Below are 17,994 nucleotides of genomic sequence, written 5' to 3'. Positions count from 1 at the left end.
ACAAATACAGTATAGACCAGGGGTGGGCAATTAATTTTCCCATGGGGCCGCATGAGAAGTTGGGATGGTTTTAGAGGGCCGGACTAATATAATTAACTCAGTTCTACAATATATATATAATATATATATATATATTATACATACATATCTACACACACGCACATATACTGTGTGTGTATATAATATATATATACACATACACACAATATATACATACATACACACACAATCCCCATATACTACATCACTACACCCGCCACATACTACACCTGTAATATACATCCCTATACACTACACCTGTAATAAACTACACCCATATATACTATACCACTATATACTACATCACTACACCCCTATATACACCTGTAATATACTACATCACTATATACTACACCTGTAATAAACTGCACCACTACTACACTATATACTACACTTGTATTATACTACACCCCTATATACACCTGTATTATACTACACCTCTATATACACCTGTATTATACTACACCACTACACCACCAAATACACATGTATTATATTACACCACTATATACACCTGTATTATACTACACCCCTATATACACCTGTATTATACTACACCACTATACCCCTATATACACCTGTATTATACTACACCCCTATATACACCTGTATTATACTACACCACTATATACACCTGTATTATACTACACCACTACACCCCTATATACACCTGTATTATATTACACCACTATATACACCTGTATTATACTACACCCCTATATACTACACCTGTATTATACTACACCCCTATATACACCTGTATTATACTACACCCCTATATACACCTGTATTATACTACACCACTATATACACCTGTATTATACTACACCACTACACCCCTATATACACCTGTATTATATTACACCACTATATACACCTGTATTATACTACACCCCTATATACACCTGTATTATACTACACCCCTATATACACCTGTATTATACTACACCACTACACCCCTATATACACCTGTATTATACTCCACCACTACACCCTTATATACACCTGTATTATATTACACCACTATATACACCTGTATTATACTACACCCCTATATACACCTTTGCAATTGCCTCTATACAAGTCACTAGTAATTTAGGGTAACTAGGACAGGTTATCAGACCCTTTCTCATTCTGCTTGTTAAAACAAAGGCCTAAAGGCCGCTTCACACGCAGCGACATCGCTAAAGCGATGTTGTTGGGGTCACGGAATTCGTGATGCACATCTGGCCGCGTTAGCGATGTCGTTGCGTGTGACACCTACGTGCGATCGGAAAAGGTCGCAAAATCGCAAATCGTTGACATGCTCCCTTATTCCCAATTATCATTGTTTGTCGTTCCTGCGGCAGCACACATCGCTATGTGTGACACCACAGGAACGAGGAACCTCACCTTACCTGCGTCCCGCCGGCAATGAGGAAGGAAGGAGGTGGGCGGGATGTTCGTCCCGCTCATCTCTGCCCCTCCGCTTTGATTGGGCGGCCGCTTACTGACGTCGCTGTGATGCCGAACGAACCGCCCCCTTAGAAAGGAGGCGGTTTGCCGGTGACAGCGACGTCACTATGCAGGTAAGTATGTGTGACGGGTCCGCGCGATGTTGTGCGCCACGGGCAGCGATTTGCCTGTGACGCACAACCGATGGGGGCGGGTACGCACGCTAGCGATCTCGCTAGCGAGATCGCAGCGTGTAAAGCGGCCTTAAGGCTAGGTTCACATTTTTGTTTTAAATCCGTCAGCGACGGATCAGTCGTTTTTTAGATGTCATCTGATTCAACGGATGTGTTTTTCACAGGATTCCTTTCACAGGAATCCTGTGAAAAAACTGATCCATCGCGTCCGTTACATCCACTGTGTGTCCGTTTTTTGACGGAGCAGTCATGATCCGTTTGTGTTTGGGACAGCCCAATGGGTGTGCCAAACATGCTGGGCATGCTTAGTAGAGCGTGATGGAATCCAGCGCTTTATTCCATCGTAAAACGGATTACGACGGAATCCAGCAGCATAGACAAACATTACAGCTTGACGGATTGCGACGGATTCCTGCGCGGTACGTTAATTTTGACGGCCCGAAAAACGTTACATCCGCCACTAATACAAGTCTATGGGAAACAACAGAATCCGCCAAACGGATTCCGTTGTTTACCAGAGCCGCGGATTGTGACTGATACAATTTAACGGAAATGTGAACCTAGTCTAAGGCGGGCTTTGCACGCTGCGACATCAGTAACAATGTGTTTCCGATGCTGCAGCGATAGTCCCGCCCCCGTCGCACGGTCGTTATCTAGTGAAAGCTGCCGTAGCGATTATTATCGCTACGGCAGCTTTACACGCACATACCTGCCGTGCGACGTCCCTCTGGCCGGCGACCCGCCTCCTTCCTTAGGGGGCGGGTCGTGCGGCGTCACAGTGACGTCACACGGCAGGCGGCCAATTGAAGCGGAGGGGCGGAGATGAGCAGGATGTAAACATCCCGCCCACCTCCGTCCTTCTCATTGCAGCCGGCGGCAGGTAAGGTGAAGTTCCTCGCTCCGGCGGCTTCATAGACAGCGATGTGTGCTGCCGCAGGAGCGAGGAACAACATCGCACCTGTCGCTGCACCGGCATTATGGAAATGTCGGAGGCTGCAGCGATGATACGATAACGACGCTTTTGCGCTCGTTCATCGTATCAAAAAGGATTTGCACGTTGCGATATCGACTGCGACGCCGGATGTGCGTCACTTTCGATTTGACCCCACCGACATCGCACGTCCAATGTCGCAACGTGCAAAGCCCGCCTAAAAGGTGATCCCACTACAAAGTTTAAATGCATGACCTTTTTAAACCTAATCTGCAACGGTAACAATGAGGACATCCTATAAATCTAGAGGAAAGAAGGATTCTTCCAATTACTGATGGGAACAAGCTTGGAGGCACAAGTCCAAAGACATAAAGCATGAGCTTGAAGACACTAGTCTCAAGCTTGGAGTCACAAATCTAGAGGTATAAATGAAGGTGCTGTGAGGCACGAGGTGCGGACCATGAAGCACGAGCTGTAAGGCTAGAGGCACGAAGACGAAGCTGTGAAATGCGAAGACGGAGCCGTGAGGCCCACAGCCAGACTCGGACGTACACTTGGAATAATCCATCTCTTTGAGTGGTACATCTCAATTTTCAGACTAGCATCACCTGTAGCAGCCAATAATTCACCCTGAGGTGTAGCTGGAGGACAGTTTTCATATATGAGATGAAGTGCTACATTTACATAATATGCCCTCCTACAGATGGAGTAGTCAGACTGAACCTGTCTGGCAAGACAATAGTGAAAACATCTGAGTGTCATAAATAATAAAAAAAAAAGGTAATTGCATAAATTTAAAGGGAACCTGACACCAAATTTGTCCCACCAGTAAGCTGATACATATCATTCTAGAGTGTTGTATATAAGTGCCCAGGCTGCTCTGTATAACATCCCCCCCCCCAGCTTTTATTATACTGACCTGCAGGCCGATGACCGTCGCTAGTCTCGGTCCGACGCCTCCTCTATCCTTCCTTCACCGTCCTTCGTCCCAGCACTGTGTGGATGATGTATCCTACTCCTACGTCATCCATACAGAGGCCTCCATTGCGCTCCTGTGCACTTTTCTCTGCCCTACTAAGGGCAGATGAAAGTATTGTAGTGCACATGTCTTTGACCTTTCCCCGCACCTATGCATTAAAGTACTTTGCTCTGCCCTCAGCAGGGCAGAGAGAAGTACGCGTGCACAGGAGCACAATGGAGGCCTCTGTGTGGATGACGTAAGACACGTCATCCACACGGAACTGAGAAGGAGGACGGTGATGGAAAGAAGAGAGGAGGTGTTGGACTGACACAAGGGATGCCCATTGGACCATATCGCCCTGCAGGTGGGTATAAAAAATTTTTTTATGTTATACAGCGCGGCCTGGGCTCTTATATACAGTATTCTAGAATGCTGTATATAAGGGCTTACTGATGATGGCCACAGTTTATAAGGGACAAATCTGGTGACAGGTTCTCTTTAATCTCTGAAGCCCAATCATGAGGTTTTGTGCAGGCAAAACATGAAAAAAATCAAAGAGCAACACCTATAACATAAGGCAGCAAACTCAAGAGTGCAGCCTAATTTATCTCAAAGGTCCACGGCATCGCTTCCATACCTGAAGCCATGGGGCCCAGAGCTCAGTTTCTGAATAAAGGCATGTGTGAAGCCCCACAGGTGTTGTGACGGTGCATTACCTTCAGGGACTCCATGTGGAGGAACAGTCTGGTCACAGGTAGGGAACCTTCTATTTAGGATTTTCGTGACGCGACTCTCGGTATTGCAGTCAGGGTGACTGCCACTGCAGATTAAGGGGTGCCTGGGGCTGATGGTGGGTGCAGTCAGTTGTAGTGGCCTCCCGAGAGTGAGGCAAGCCCCAGGGCCCTGTGTAGGTGTGTGGAACCACAGGTCACAGAATGACTCAGGCATAGTCCAGACAGTCTTTCAGGGTTTTTACTCACAGTTGATGGCAGGTGAGTAACCCGGGCGTAGCTGGGATGAACCAGGCATCCTTCTGGCTGGCTGATGAGGGTGACTACCAACTCGCCTTACTTAGCCCTGTGTGTTTTTGTGGTGACCCCGACTTGAAGTCCCTACGGGGGTCACCCAGGGAAGTTGCTGCTGCCTGTTCTCACCTCGTTTTGGCCCGTTTGCTTGTAGCCTGGACCAGGTCACTCCGGCTGCTTGCCTCCTGTGAACTATGGGCCCTCTCTTTGCTACGTGGCTGCGGACTCTGTGGTGGTATGGTGTGGGTCTGAAGTGCCCCCACCGGCAGGTTTGGCAGGAGAAAATTGGATAAATCTCTGCACTGCGACATGTTACCCTTGAGGGCCTGGTACCTCCCTGGCAGTCCCCTTACTCTGCCACCTCTTTGCTCTCTCTAGCCTTGGGTGGATTTCGGGTGGCACTACCAGGTGACCGATCTCCCCTGTTGGTAGTCATGGTGCGTACGTTGTCAGATTGTGAAAGACTCCAGGGTCTGCTGCATGCGACTGCTCTCTCTGAGCTGCACTCACTAACTGGCTTACTACTCCCTTCCCTCTGTGCCTGCCTACGCCACCTAGCAACCAGACTCTCTTACACACCCCTTGTGTGGACATGGAGGCCACGCACCCCTCCTGGATTCCCCAGGGGTCCCTAACAAAGGTAAAATGTGGGAGACCTGATTACTATGTGCCTGTGATCACACCTCAGTCAGCCTTCTGGATTACCTGTATTGTACTGCTCCCAGCATGGGTGCAGTACTCAGTGGTGCCTGACCAGGTCAGGGGCGCCACAATCCCCCTTAGTTATCACCAGCACGTCCTCGGGCTGCAAGACAACATTTAAAATGCATGAAACAGTAAAAGCATATAAAACATTATAAAAACACTGTAAAACCACCAGGTACCATACATCACCACCCTCCACCCACAAGTCCGTTAACCCACCCAAAACCCTCTCAGGAGGCAGGTCACCGGTCCTTTTAGCAACCAGGTCTGGGCCATCTGTTTCCCCAGACCTTTCCTTCAATCTTCCTCTCCCGTTGAGCCGCGCCTTCAGCCACTTCTGGCAGGATGTAGAGGCGCCTTTCTTGGTCTGGTGGTTTCAGGGTATACCTGGCCTGGTGGAGCCGCGCCTTCAGCTTCTTCTGGCAGGATGTAGAGGCGGCCTCCACAGTTGGTGCTGACCAGGTACCCTCTTTGTGGTGGAGAGCCAGGCTCCATAAACAGGCGTGGTCCCTGGTCACAGGCGAGCCAGGCCCCTAAACAGGCTGACTCTAGTGGTTGTACCTCTGGGGTAACTATGTACACTGTGAGAGTTTGTGGCTATAGCCAATTCATAGCCTATGGTCCTTAGATAAAGTGCACTAAACCTGGTGCAAAGTGTGCTTAGAAAGGGTTCTCACATAAGTTCATGTGGGCACATGCTTGAACTTAAAGGTTGCAGAACTTTACTTTTAGCTTGCTGTACTTGACTTAATTTCTTCACTCCTCGGTATCAGGGCTTTGGCCTGTAAGGCTATGGCACCTGTCATTCTCTACATTTCTGTCGTCATCATCATCATCTGTAGTGGTGTCATCAATTGGTTCCTTGTCTTTGTTGGTGTCTATTTCCAGTTCTTTATCTTCTTCTGTTTCTGTTTCTTTTTCTCTGTCTTGTTCTATTGCTTTATCTGTTGTTACTGTATATTTTGGGGTAGGCTGGGTGGAGACTGCTGGGCTACAGTATGGATTTCTGGGGCATGGTGTTACATCTAGCGCATACCAGCCGCGCTCACCTTGGTGCTTTGTGAACTCAACCAGATCTCGCATCTGTAAGTTTCTTCCTGGATGTCCTCTTGGCAAGTGGGCTCTCACATCTCTCCGGTTGACAAAGATTCCTTCTCTGACACCAGATGCGACTATGAAGCCGTATCCACTTTTCAAGCTGAACTCCACAACTCCACGGCAAAGAGGACCTCTGACCTGGGATTTAGCTCTCCTTAAAGACTGCTTCTCCTCCAAGTCTCTGGCTGTTACTTCATACCGGTCTGGGGACTGCTGTGTGATGGTTGATCTTGCGCGGGCGTGGCACTGGGCTCGGGTTGTGGGGCTCCTCTGCACTGCAGGCTCCCAGGTTACATGCATGCTTGGTATCGTGACGGCCAGAGGGTCATCTTCTGAGGGTGTCGGGCTCTCCTCATCCCAGCGGGAGTATGGCAGCATCTCTGTCTCCGGGCCTCTCCCCCCCTTAGTACTGTTGAGCACTCCTCTTGTTGTAGCGCTGGGGATGGGTCCTCATCAACAGGCCAGGGCGGTGGGCTTTTTATCATGGATGTTACTGGAGCTTTCTTGTGGGAATGCGGAGGGAGCAGATACTGGTCCACCATCTCCTTTGGGAAATGAGCTTCCAGATCAGCCTTTAGCCTCAGGTATTCGGGGTCCTCACCCGGTGGGGACGAGAGGTCCAATTCCTTGGGCTGGGGAGCGGCGTCTGCTCTGGCCGTACAGGCCGGGGTAGATGGCCTTGCGGCCTTGTCTTGGCGGGCCGCGCCCTGCGTGGCGGTGACCTGGTCTTGGCGGGCCAGGCCTAGCATGGTGGCGGCCTGGTCTTGGCGGGCCGGGCCTAGCATGGCGGCGACCTGGGTCAGCGTCACTCCTGCGGCATGGATGAACGTCGCCGCTGCGGCGGGATCTTGGCGAGCCGGGCCTGGCATGGCGGCAGCCTGGGCGTGGCGGGTCACACTTGCGGCGCGGATGGGCGTCGCTGCGGCTGCAGGACCTTTGCGGGCCTGGCATGGTGGCGGCCTGGACTTGGCGGGCCGCACCCGGCATGGCTGCGGGGACCGCAGGCGTTGCAGCGAGGATCGGGGCACCCGCGCTTGCAGGGGCATCAGCTGACTCACCCCTCGGCGTCATCTCCGGTGTCTGGACAGTCGCTGCTCCGCGTGTCGCTTTTCTCTCCCTCAACTTCTTGTGAACCCAGGTGACTCCAGCCATCTCTCTGAGCTCTGCTCTTCCTTCCCGGATCTGCTGCATCACCTTCGCCTCCAGTCTTTCGCACCACTGGTCCAGCTCCCAGTCCCACCAGGCAGTGGAGCCCAGCTCTGGATCGCTGCATGTGAACGCCATCCTCTCTGTACGATCTTCTCTCAGCAGCAGGCTTGTGGCTTCCTCTTGCAGCTTTTCTTTTAATAGCTGACTTTCGCTTTCTCCTTCTTCTTCCAACAGCCTTGTACTTCTCCTCCGGGTAAGGTCAGAGCTCCTTCCATCACACCCGAGGTCAGTACGCGGCAGGGGATCTCTGTCTGGAGCTAGCCACACCTCTTTGTGAGCGGTAACTTCTATTTTCGCACGCTGCTGCCGATTCTTGGCGCGCTTTTCATGGTGGCAATATGGCGGCGCTTCCAATTTTTCAAGCGGACCGCCCAGGCACATGGTCACCTGTCTTAACAGGTCTAGTCCTTATCCTGTTCGTGATGCCAGATGTGAAGCCCCACAGGTCTTGTGTTGGTGCATTACCTTCAGGGACGCCACATGGAGGAACAGTCTGGTCACAGGTAGGGAACCTTCTCTTTAGGATTTTCGTGATGCCACTCTCAGTATTGCGGTCAGGGTGACGCCACTGCAGATTAAAGGGTGCCTGGGGCTGATGGTGGGTGCAGTCAGTTGTAGTGGCCTCCCGAGAGTTAGGCAAGCCCCAGGGCCCTGTGTAGGTGTGTGGAACCACAGGTCGCAGAATGACTCAGGCACAGTCCAGACAGTCTTTCAGGGTTTTTACTCACAGTTGATGGCAGGTGAGTAACCTGGGCATACCTGGGATGAACCAGGCTGGAACCAGGTATCCTTCTGGCTGGCTAATGAGGGTGACTACCAACTCGCCTTCCTTAGCCCTGTGTTTTTGTGGTTACCCCGACTTGAAGTCCCTACGGGGGTCACCCAGGGAAGTTGCTGCTGCCTGTTCTCCCCTAGTTTGGGCCCGTTTGCTTGTAGCCTGGACCAGGTCACTCCGGGTGCTTGCCTCCTGTGAACTATGGGCCCTCTCTTTGCTACGTGGCTGCGGACTCTGTGGTGGTATGGTGTGGGTCTGAAGTGCCCCCACCGGCAGGTTTGGCTGGAGAAAATTGGATAAATCTCTGCACTGGGACCTGTTACCCTTGAGGGCCTGGTACCTCCCTGGCAGTCCCCCTTACTCTGCCACCTCTTTGTTCTCTCTAGCCTTGGGTGGATTTCGGGTGGCACTACCAGGTGACCGATCTCCCCCGTCGGTAGTCATTGCGCGTACGTTGTCAGATTGTGACAGACTCCAGGGTCTGCTGCATGCGATTGCTCTCCCTGAGCTGCACTCACTAACTGGCTCACTACTCACTCCCCTCTGTGCCTGCCTACGCCACCTAGCAACCAGACTCTCTTACACACCCCTTGTGTGGACATGGAGGCCACGACCCCCTCCTGGATTCCACAGGGGTCCCTAACAAAGGTAAATGTGGGAGACCTGATTACTATGCGCCTGTGATCACACCTCAGTCAGCCTTCTGGATTACCTGTATTGTACTGCTCCCAGCATGAGTGCAGTACTCAGTGGTGCCTGACCAGGTCTGGGGCGCCACACATGGGGCTAGTATTCACTCAGAGGCTTACCACATCATAACATCATTTTCACAGTGCATTTATCTGTGCTGCTTCCACACCGTCCAGTAGCTTCACCCCTTCCTTCAACCTCATAAGGGTAAGTTCACACAGTGCGTTTTTCGGGTGCGTTTTTGCTCAGAAAACTGCATGACTTTGCTTCCCCAGCAAAGTCTATGAGTTTTCATTTTTGCTGTCTGCACACAGCGTTTATTTTTAGCTGCGTTTTTGTGGTGCCTACAAAAACGCAGCATGTCAATTATTTTTGCGTTTTTCACTACGTTTTCCACCCATTGAGTTAAATGAGATGTTCAAAAACGCCCTATAAACAGCAAATTGCAAATATAGCTGCGTTTTAGTGCGTTTCTATGACTAAAAACGCAGCTATAAACGCAAGGGGTGGGCAGTAAAGTGACATGTACAGGAAGAGGATTCCTTCTGTCAGTAAACACAGAAGCGTGAATCCTCCCGGTACCGTCACCGCTGCGTCCACCTCCCGTCCTGTGCATGTCAGCTCCCGTGCAGCGCCATGGCCGGGCGGGAGGTGGAGGCAGCTGCGAAAACAAAAGTGAACAGTAGAAAAAAAAAAATGTCATACTCACGTGTCTGCAGACTCCCGGTGCCATGTCCACTCCCAGCTCCTCTCCCAGTACCGCAGCTCCGGCTGTGTGCAGACGGCCGGGACACCTCCGATAGCTGCAGGACCTGGCGATGGATGACCTGATGCAGTCACCTGACGCATCAGCTGATCGTAAGTCTCGCGGTGACGCCGGCGCCCAGCCGGCTTAACCTGTCAGCGGATGCCGTCAGGAGGCTTCATCCCTGATTACCGGCAGCTCCTGGAGTGATCGGACGGGATCAAACTCCGCTCCAGGAGCTGCCGGTAATCAGCACATAAGTGAGTATTTTTTTTTTTTTGCACTGATGCATCATCGGATTGTATAAACGGCTTTTATACAATCAGCTGATGTGTGATGTGATTCACATCTCCTGACACATCATCTGATCGCTTTGCCTTCCAGCAAACCGATCAGATGATATTGAATCCGGATTGGACGGCGCAGGACCCTTGACCCAGGATTACTGCAGAGGGGGGTTCTTTATTTCAATAAAGATGGAGTCACTAATTGTGTTGTGTTTTATTTCTAATAAAAATATTTTTCTGTGTTGTGTTTTGTTTTTTTTTTTTTCTTTACTAGAAATTCATGGTGGCCATGTCTAATATTGGCGTGACACCATGAATTTCGGGCTTAGGGACAGCTGATAATATACAGCTAGCCCTAACCCCATTATTACCCAGCGAGCCACCCGTCACCAGGGCAGCTGGAAGAGTTGGATACAGCGCCAGAAGATTGCGCTTCTATGAAAAAGCCATTTTCTGGGGTGGCTGCGGACTGCAATTCGCAGCGGGGGTGTCCAGAAAGCATGGGCACCCTGCACTGTGGATTCCAATCCCCAGCTGCCTAGTTGTACCTGGCTGGACTCAAAAATTGGGCGAAGCCAACGTCATTTTTTTTTAATTATTTCATGAAATTCATGAAATAAAAAAAAAAATAGGGCTTCCCTATATTTTTGGTTCCCAGCCGGGTACAAATAGGCAGCTGGGGGTTGGGGGCAGCCTGTACCTGCCTGCTGTACCTGGCTAGCATACAATAATATGGCGAAGCCCACATCATTTTTTTGTTTGGGGGGGGCAAAGAAATTCTGCATACAGTCCTGGAAGGAGAATCCTGCATACACTATTGGATGGAGGATGCTGAGCCTTGTAGTTCTGCAGCTGCTGTCTGCTCTCCTGCATCCACTAGTGGATGGAGTATGCTGAGCCTTGTAGTTCTGCTCCCCCTGCCTCTCCCTCCAGCATACAGTCCTGGATGGAGCATGCTGAGCCTTGTAGTTCTACAGCTGTCTGCTCTCCTGCATACACTAGTGGAGAATGAAGAACATATGGAAGGAAATGACATCAGACTTTTTTTTTCCTTCAACAATCTTTAATGGCAATGTTCACTGATAAAAAAAAACGCAGAAAAACGCAGCGAGCAAAAACGCAGCAAAACGCAGCCAAAAATGCACCAAAACCCGGTAAAAATGCTTGCGTTTTTAAAGACACTGCGTTTCAGTGCATTTTTAGTGCTAAAAAACGCACAAAAACGCAGCGTCAAAAAAATGCAGTGTGTGCACATAGCCTAACTCTTGCCTTCGGATGCACTTTAGAGGAACAAGGAGAGTTTGTAATGCAGAGAGCCCTCCATGGAGGGAAGTGGCCCCAGAAACAGGAATACTGCATCATTGCAGATGGTGCATGGGCTGCCTGATGGCTGAAGGACCTCTCCCTAGAGAGGTTTTGGCCCCGGACAACTTTACAGGGAGAAGGCCCAGGATCCCCCAGAGTCGGAACAATGAAATTCCAAAGGATAAAATCTCTCCACTCTAGGAGCACCTCTCATGCAACTGTCTCCTCTAGGCACAGGAAAACACTGGGAAAGTGGAGGTGGTGAGGTGCCTTTTAATCTCTTTGATCCTCTCCCTACATAGGTCAAGAAAGGCTACTTTATGGTTTGCTGTCTGGAAAAATGTACAGGAAAATAAACTTTTCTACTTTACTGGAAAAATATATGTAGAACCAATAGCAGACATGACACAATGAATACATCTTCTGCATAGATCAGGAGTATAAGCTTCATGGTTACATGTGGTGCCATATTTCTGACTGTTATTTCACTGGATGAGCAGGTTATTATAACTGAATATTTATTAGCTTTTCAACATAAAGTTTTAAAGTAGAAATACAAAACAAGGTAAGAACACAATGTGTAACAATATAGCCATGGATACTACCATCAACAATAGGGGAAATCACAAGTGTCGGGAGCAGGTTATTATGAGGGCCTCCATCTTCCCTTCTTGTGAGGACTTCACAGGTATTGGGGGGTCGCTTCAGCCCCTCACAACTATTCTCAACTTCCAATTAGGATGGGCTACCCGCATCTGGGTGTGTCGCTGCAGCTTCGTACCTGTGTACACTTGCTGTAACTCCTTAGGGGATAATTTGTCCCAGCCATGCCAGTCTTCTTTTTGACCCTCAAGTCTGGCTACATTTGAACTTTATCTAGTTAAGGTAGGCCCCCATGTCAGGTAAATTTTCTGTCTGAGTTTGCAGCAAGGTTTATTGCTTGTATATATAAGAGACAGTCACTGTTCACCTCTACTAGATGGCAGGAGGGTCTGACTCTGAGTTATAGCTGTTTTTATAACAATCAATAATCATTTCAATGATGCCACTTCACACTAGTTACATTCCACATAAATCTGTGACTAAACATCAAAACTGCTATAGTCCTTCACAGTAAGCTATTCCGAGAGAAATGAAGCTGAGCTATGCCTGAATCATCCAGACATTGGGTCATCTTCTTCTTGGCGCTAAATGCTGGGTGTCCTCTGATCTAGTGTCATTATAAGGCTAGGTTCACATTTCCGTTGTTTTGCATCAGTCACATGCGTTGCTTGACGCTTGTGACTGATGCGTTGTACAACGGGTGACAAGAATTGGAATTCATTGTCATCATAAAGCGGATTTCGTTGTAAAACGTGAGAGAGAGACCGATCAGCTGACCGTTCACAATAGCCGGCCGCCGGGTTTTTAGAGCGATCAGATGATCTACCGGCGGCCGGCTAATGAGCGCGATCAGCTGATTGGTCACAATAGCCGGCAGCCAGCTTTTGAGCGCGATCAGCTGATCATTCACAATAGCCGGCCGCTGGCTTTTGAGAGCGATCAGTTCATCTCCCGGCGGCTGGCTATTGAGAGCGATCAGCTGATCGCTCTCATTAGCCAGCCGCCGGGAGATCAACTGATCGCTCACAGAAGCCGGCCGCTGGGTGATCAGCTGATCGCTCACAGAAAACGGTTGCCGGGCGATCAGCTGATCTTTCGGCTGCCGAGAGAGAGCATGCGCAGCTAAATCCAAAAGGATTCCGCTGCTCAAAAAACGTTACATGCTGCGTTCCTGACGCCCGACAGTCAGTTGTTCCACGACTGATCAGTAGGGCGGCGGATGCAACGTAAGGGCATCAATCACAATCCGCCGCTCATACAAGTCTATGGGAAACAACGTAATCCGCCAAACGGATTGCGTTGTTTATCAGAGCGGCGGCTTGAGACTGATCATAAACAACGGAAATGTGGACCTAGCCTAAAGGTCTTCAGCGGGCCTACTGCTTGAGACATTATTTTCATAATGGTGTTATCAATCAGATTTTGCATAATGAGGGCGTCACACGGGACGATAAATCGCGCGATCGCACCCGCCCCCGTCATTTGTGCGTCATGGGCAATTAGTTGCCTGTGGCGCACAAAGTCGTTAACCCCCTGTCACATGCACTTACCTCACGGGCGACGTCGCTGTGAGCGGCAAACATCCTCTTCCTGAAGGGGGAGGGACGTTCAGCGTCACAGCGACGTCACACGGCAGCCGGCCAATAGAAGCGGAGGGGCGGAGCTGAGCACGATGTAACATCCCGCCCACCTCCTTCCTTCCGCATTGCCGGCGGGACGCAGGTAAGCTGTGTTTGTCGTTTCCGAGGTGTCACACTAAGCGACGTGTGCTGCCTCGAGAACGATGAACAACCGGTACGCAGAAGGAGGAACGAGTTTTTGAAACTGAGCGACGTGTCAACGATGAACGAGAAGGTATTTCTTCTCGTTCACTGTCGCACGTAGCTGTCACACGCTACGATATATCAGACAATGCCAGATGTGCGTCATTATCTACATGACCCCGACGACATATCGCCCGATATATCGTACCGTGTGACGCCCGCATTAGTCCTCTTATACAGGGTATACAACAACAATCACAGGTGGCAAAAATAGCAATCATTACATCCATAAACATTAGTAGTGAGGTAACTAACCCAGTTCATTTTCCAAACTAGTTTTCTAACCAACAGAAAATGAATCATTTAACCCTGTATTTTCGGTCAGTTTTTCAGACAAAGATGTCAATCCTTTGAGGGCCTTGGTTATACTACCATCAGGGGAAGTGTTATTGGGGAAGAAAATACAGCAAAAAATAACAAAGATCTTACATGCTCCACCTTTCTCTGCCAGCAATAAGTCCAAAGCCAAATGATTCTGCCATAGAATTAAAGGGAACCTGTCACTAGATTTTTCCCTATTAAACCAAAAATATCACCTTGTGCAACTCCTGGGCTGCATTCTATGAAGGTGCAGCTTGTTGCTGGCCCCCTTTTCAGACCTCCAAACTTTATAAAATATTACCTTTTCATATGCAAAGTAGTTTGGTTGGCCAGATGGGCGGGCTCTATTTAGTCTTCTGTCCCCCCTCCTGTTGCTGTTCGCCGTCCCCCAGTCTTGATTTGCATGGATGACGACGACCCAGTCATCCTCCACGCTGATGCCGAAGTCTCGCGCAGGCGCAGTTAGCAGAGGCCACTATCGCGGGCCTGAGCAGAAGCTATCCCTCTCGCGCGCCGGTGTATTTGCGCAGGCTCGAGATTATGGGTGGCGCTGTGCATGACCTAACCAGCGTCATCCTAGTACCCGCCCATAATCTCGAGCCTGCGCAAATACATCACCGGCACGCGAGAGGGATAGTTTCTGCTCAGGCCCGCGATAGTGGCCTCTGCTGCGCCTGCGCGAGACTTTGCGGTGGCTGCGGGTAACCTGAGTGACGTCATCTCTGATCGCGCAGCTCACTTCAGTTGCTGCGTGGAGCTGACAGAGAGCGGTCGTGGTCTGTGGCCGCTCGCTGTCAGCTTCATGTAGCAGAGCTGAAAGTGTCATGGGACCTCATGTGGATTACGTCGGACCTGGAGGGATATTTAGGGATTAATAAAGTGGTGAAAGAGGGTGTTTTTTTTTGTCTTTTGTCTTTGCAAGGCCAAAACGCTGGTCTTATCCAAGATTGGGTGCTCTGTTACTATAATAAAGATTGTTACATGAATATTTGACTCTTAAGGCCCTGTCACACACACAGATAAATCTTTGGCAGATCTGTGGTTGCAGTGAAATCATGGACATATTGTTCCATTTGTACACAGCCACAAACCTGGCACTGATTGTCCACAATTTCACTGCAACCACAGATCTGCCACAGATTTATCTGTGTGTGTGACAGGGCCTTTATTTGAGAATAGTCACATCCTTTTTGGAGTAAGGATTTTGGAACTACAGCTGTAATGTTTAGTCGCCTATTTTTCAACGAATCAAAAGTAATTGGACAATTATTTCTAAGGCACTTTAATGGGAAGCAAGGGCTATTCCCTCATTAATCCATCATCAATAAAGCAGGCAAAAGTTTTGGTATTTTTGGTGATGTGGAACTTGCATTTGGAGGCTGTTGCTGTGAACCCACAACATACGGTCAAAGAAGCTCTCAATGGAGGAAAAACAGACCATCGTCAGAGAGATAACAGAAATATTAGGAGTGTCCAAATCCACAGTTTGGTACATTCTGCAAAAAAGAAAAAAAAAAAAAAGCTTGGTGAGCTTGGGAACTCAAAAAGGCCTGAATATTCAGAGTAGATAACAGTGGTGGATTATTGCAGAATCCTTTCCATGGTAAAGAAAACCTATTCACAACATTCACCCAAGTGAAGAACGCTCTCCAGGAATAAGGTGTTTCAGTATCTATGTCTGCCAAAAAGAGAAGACTTCATGAAAGCAAATACAATGGGTTCACCACAAGGTGCAAACCATAAATCTCGAGTTTTAGACTGTGCAAAATAAACATCTAAAGAAGGCAGCCCAGTTCTGGAAAAGCATTCTTCAGACAGATGAAACTAAGATCATTCTGTACCAGAATGATGGGCAGAAAAAAGTATGAAGAGGAGTTGGAACGGCTCATGATCTAAAGCACGCTACATTCTCCGTAAAACATGGTGGAGGCAGTGTGATGGCCAGGCATGCATGGCTTCCAATGACATTGGATCATTATGGTTTATTGATTATGTGACTGAAGACAGAAGCAGCCGGATGAATTCTGAATTGAAAGGGGCGATACTTTCTGCTCAGGTTTCACCTAATGCAGCAAGGTTGATTGTCTATCTAGACTGTGAAGCCCTATCCAATGACCCAAAACATACTACAAAAGCAACCCAGGAGCTTTTTAAGACAAAGAAGTATAATATTCTGCAATGACCGAGTCAGTCACCAGATCTCAATCACATCAAGCATGTAGTTCCCATGCTCAAGACAAAACAAAGCACCATTCCAGCGGGGTTTTATTCAGCGCTGGAGTGGCACTTTAAATGTAAGTCCCCTGCCCCAGTACTATACTCAGCTGCCACCGCGGTTATCCTTTTTCGGCTCCAATCTTGTTCCACTAACTTCTCACTGGCCGGAAGTCAGATATTACATCATGAGCGCTCAGTGTAACCAGCCAGAATGAGGCTCTCAGAGTTACATTGATTTGTGACATCTGCTGTGCTACATGAAACACTGAAGCTGCCGGCAGGTCACAAATTGCTGGAAACTGGCTGGAGTGCAGCAGAAAAAAGATGAAGACGACAGCAGGTGAGTATAACACCGGAAGAAGAGGACTTAAATTTAAAGCTCCACTTCAGCAGTGAAATTAAAAAAAACAAAAAAAAACAAAAAAAACTGAAGTGGTGCTTTAAGGCCTCTTTCACACATCAGTTTTTTGCCATCGGGCACAGTCTGGCGAATTGGGAAAAAAAACGGATCCGGATTGCGACGCACGGCATCACGTTTCATTCGTTGTACGACTGATCTGGCAAAAATTGTCTGTGCGGCCACCAGAAGCAACATCCAAAGGAACTTTTTTTTGGGACCGGCGAGAAAACTGATGGCGACGGATCTGGCGCCGTCCAACTTTTTTTTTTTTTTTTTTTTACAATGGAAGCCTATGTGCGCCGGATCCGTCAAATGACGGAATCAGGCGACGGATCCGTTTTTTTTGTTTCTGGGCATGCCCAGACGTTGGGTAAGTTCACTTCTAGTCACAAAAAAAGTACTCTCTCTCTCCTCCATAGCAAATAACCTTTTGCCTGAAGGGAAATAATGAGACGGTTCCGTTTTTTTTTTTACCAGATCCGTCGCATCAGTTTTGCCACAATCTGCGACTGATCCGTCGCATCAGGCACAAACCGGATTGTGCCTGATGGCAAAAAAACTGATGTGTGAGAGAGGTCTAAGGGGCACTTTGCACACTACGACATCGCAGGTGCGATGTCGGTGGGGTCAAATTGAAAGTGACCAACATCCGGCATCGCATGCGACATCGTAGTGTGTAAAGCCTAGATGATACGATTAACGAGCGCAAAAGCGTCGTAATGGTATCATCGGTGTAGCGTCGGTGTAATCCATAATTACGCTGACTCGACGGTCCGATGTTGTTCCTCGCTCCTGCGGCAGCTCACATCACTGTGTGTGAAGTCGCAGGAGCGAGGAACATCTCCTACCGGCGTCACCGCGGCTTCCGTAGGATATGCGGAAGGAGGTGGGCGTGGATGTTTACATCCCGCTCATCTCCGCCCCTCCGCTCCTATTGGCCGCCTGCCATGTGACGTCGCAGTGACGCCGCACGACCCGCCCCCTTAATAAGGAGGCGGGTCGCCGGCCAGAGCGACGTCGCAGGGCGGGTAAGTCCATGTGAAGCTGCCGTAGCGATAATGTTCGCTACGGCAGCTATCACAAGGATATCGCGCTCGGCATCGCAGCATCGGCTTGCGATGTCGCAGCGTGCAAAGTACCCCTAAGGCTATGTGTGCACTTTGCTTTTTACCTGCTTTTTCAACTGCAGTGTTTAATGCCAAAATGGATGTGTTCTGCTTTTCAAGCAAAGT

This window comes from Anomaloglossus baeobatrachus, chromosome 1, assembly GCF_048569485.1.
Source record: "Anomaloglossus baeobatrachus isolate aAnoBae1 chromosome 1, aAnoBae1.hap1, whole genome shotgun sequence".
Taxonomy (NCBI): Eukaryota; Metazoa; Chordata; class Amphibia; order Anura; family Aromobatidae; genus Anomaloglossus; species Anomaloglossus baeobatrachus.
Note: the sequence above shows the minus strand (reverse complement) of the source record.